The 3350-nt window shown below is 39.1% G+C and overlaps 1 pseudogene; it reads right to left on the bottom strand.

Annotated features, from left to right (window-relative positions):
• Positions 1–490: 490 nt before the first annotated feature.
• LOC123642844 lies at positions 491–1205 on the bottom strand (annotated as a pseudogene).
• Positions 1206–3350: the final 2145 nt, after the last annotated feature.

Consider the following 3350-nt stretch of genomic DNA (forward strand, 5'->3'; position numbering starts at 1 on the left):
ACTGAGGCTTCCAGTCAATTCTATTACTTGTAGCTTAAATCCATTTTATGCAGGTCACTGGCATTGTTAGTGCTTCTCTTTTAACACTACAGGAAATTAATGAATTTATGAGCATATTTAATGAATTCCATGACTATCCTGGCTATTGGCCACTCTCTGTTCTCAACAAGGAAATAAGTCTTTCCACCCTACTATCTTCACTAAATCTAAAATTCTTCCTCCACGGCCTCCCAAAGTTTGCTTGTTGCTGAAACTGAACTTTGCTTCTTTCAGACAATGACTCTTCAGTCAAGGGGGACTACTTTTCCCATATATTTATTCTTGTTAGCCATAATCCCCGTGCCACTTGCTTTTCTGAGAGGTTGCTAAGGTGGAACTCTTGGAGGTCACAGCCTGGGCAGCTTTAAGCCTAATTTCATAAATACATTTGATTCACAGACGTATGTGGTTCTGGTGGCTGTTGTTGGTTAGAATTATTGCATTTACAGGGCTATCTTACTAGATATGCCAAACCAGCTCCTACTCCAGCAACACCAGCAAAAGCCAGCAGCACATTTCTGATGTCGCCTTCCAGGGCTTCTACATGGAACAACTCCACAAATCCATTCCAGTCTATTTGACTAGCCAGTCTCTTTCGTCCTTACAAGGATGTCTGTGATTCTTTCTACTAATGGTTCGATGCAGCTGTCTTGGTTTATGCTGTTCAAGTGTTTGGCCACAAAGCCACAAAAAGAAATTAGAGTCGCAATCCTGCCCCAGTTTATTACGTTGTCACTGAAAACATGGACCATCACTCGTGACAAAGATTTGCTGTTGTCTTCATTTTTGATGTCCAGTTTCTGAAGCATGCCTTGGAAGGCTGCCTGGTGTTTGCCCTGCACATTGTCTGCAACATGTCGTAAGATCTCTAGCGCCCTCCTGCTGGTGGCCCCAGACCTGACCGTTGGCTTTGAGTCCTTGGCACCGGTTGCTTGCTCCCCTAGGTACCAAGAGACAATCTCCAGCGACTGCCGGTACAACTCGTCCTCCTAGTCTTCCTCTGCTGGGGGCGGTGACTCGTCTATGCTGGGACCATAACTGGCCTCCCAGATCAACTCCAGCAAGGGCAGGACAGACGGCCACTTCCCGAGAGGCTCCGGCTGGTACCCATCCAGCTCATCTTTGGGCAACATGATCGCTTGAGGTGATTCTGAGAATAAAGTCATCTCAGAGAAAAACAGATATAGGAAAGAAACTGTCTGTGAAATTATTTGAGCCTCCGGTTCCAGCTACACTTGAAGTGAGGTACAGTCCTTGATGTTTAAATGGGATTTTGTCACTTACAACCAATAGATTTCTGATTAACAAGCTGAGAGATGTCAATTCCTTTCTAACTTGCCCATTAAATCAGATCTTCCGGACGCCCAGGCTTGTGTGTACAGCCTTCTCTGGCTTCTTCTGACCTTCACCCCTATTTCTCCTTTCTAGAACAAGAAACTACTCAGGGACAGCACTCCCCAGAATTGTGAATTTCTCTGAAGCATAAATTCTGTATATGATGGAAGTGAGTTCTCCTCAGGCCAATCTAGCTGACGGGCTTCCTGTAAAGCCCCCAAATTATTCATCTAAAGCACAAGTCAGCAAACTTTGACTGCATGGGGCCAAAAGTGAACATTTTCAGTTTTGTAGGCTATGTGATTTCTGTCATGATGACTCAACATTGCGATTTTAGTGGGAAAGTAGCCACAGACAATAAGTCACTGAATATGCATGTCTATGTTCTAGTACAACTGTATTTACTAAAATAGGAAGGGGACCAAACTTGGCCTGCAAACCATAATTTGCTGACCCCTAACTAAAGGATTCATCAAACGGCAGCATAAAATATCAGATGGGTATTCTCAGATGATCAAAGAGTTCCCATTGTAATAATCCAACTAATTCTGAGACTAGTGAGAGTTTTAGATTTGTAAGTTCATCTCCTGGGTGGCATGCAGATATAGATGCAGCCCCAAATCTGTCAATTTGTACATCTTCTTAATTTTTGCATTTGGAATGTATGGACTCTTCAAGTTTATTTAAGAAATATTTTCTCTGTACATTTAAATGGAAAAAAGACCCTTCTTTCTTTTTTAATATTTCTTCAGCATGGGCATTTGGAGATATTGCCCGGACATTGATCTTCTGCAAGCTTTCGCACATTATTGTTTACCCCAGGTTGATCAGACAGTTATTAAAGACTGCTTATTATTTACATTTGTAACAATTTTTTGGTTATTGCTATACAAACCACCCTAAAACTTGATGACTTAAAACAATAACAATCATTAATTTTTCTCACAAATGTGTAATTTGGGTAGGTCTGGATGGAGAAGGCTCATTTCTATCCTAGGTGACATTAGCAGGAGTCTCTTGCCTAGGAGTTGAGGAATTTATTCCCAATATAGCTGACAATTGATGCTGGCTATGATGTGGAAACTCAGCAGAGCTGAAGGATAAAGTTTCAGTTCTTCTTTAAATTGGCAGAGCCATGAGGCCTGGCCTTCTTCACAGTATGGTGGCCATGTGCGAAGTCCCATCCCAAGAGGATGACCCAGATGTAAGCTGTATTACATTACAGAATTACATATCACCACCTCTGCCTCAGTCTATTCATTGAGACAGTCATAAGGGCCCACCCAATTTCAAGGGAAGGGAATGTAGACCTCACCTCTCTTTTTTGGCGAAGTGGAAAAGTTCTGGAAATATAGATAGAATCAGAAATATTTTTAAAGGGAAAATTTTAATTTTATTACAATTTTAATAAATGTTGCACAAATAAAACATTTTAATAAAATAATGGTATTAAACAGAGAGAGAGAAAGAGAGAGAGAGAGAAACAGAGAGAGAGGGAACATCCAAAAATGTTTAGAATAAGTTTAAGGTGGAAAAAATGTTAAAAATCTCATAATCCAGCATAGGAACAAGAGGTCTAAACTTATAAACTATGGATTTAAAAATTTATAACTATAAAACAAAAATATAATCCTTATGTTATCTTAATCACAGGTACATTCTTCAGCAAAACTTTAAAAGGTAAAATTATATTTCATAGTATTTGATATCTTATTTCTGGCTTTTCCACAGAAACAAAGACTGTTTATGCAATTTAATCTTATATTTTAAAAAGTTTAAACACTGAGAAGTAAGGATTCTACTAATTTTTAGAAAATAAAATGTTACAAACAATAACAACAACAACAAAAACCATGAATACAAGACATAATTAGTACTGGGGGTGTGAGCATCTTTAAATACATTATCCCATAGACAAAGGGATAATTTTATGGATGAATAAATAATTCTTTCAACAACCATCACTCTTTTATACA

Source organism: Lemur catta, chromosome 1 (assembly GCF_020740605.2).
Source record: "Lemur catta isolate mLemCat1 chromosome 1, mLemCat1.pri, whole genome shotgun sequence".
NCBI lineage: Eukaryota > Metazoa > Chordata > Mammalia > Primates > Lemuridae > Lemur > Lemur catta.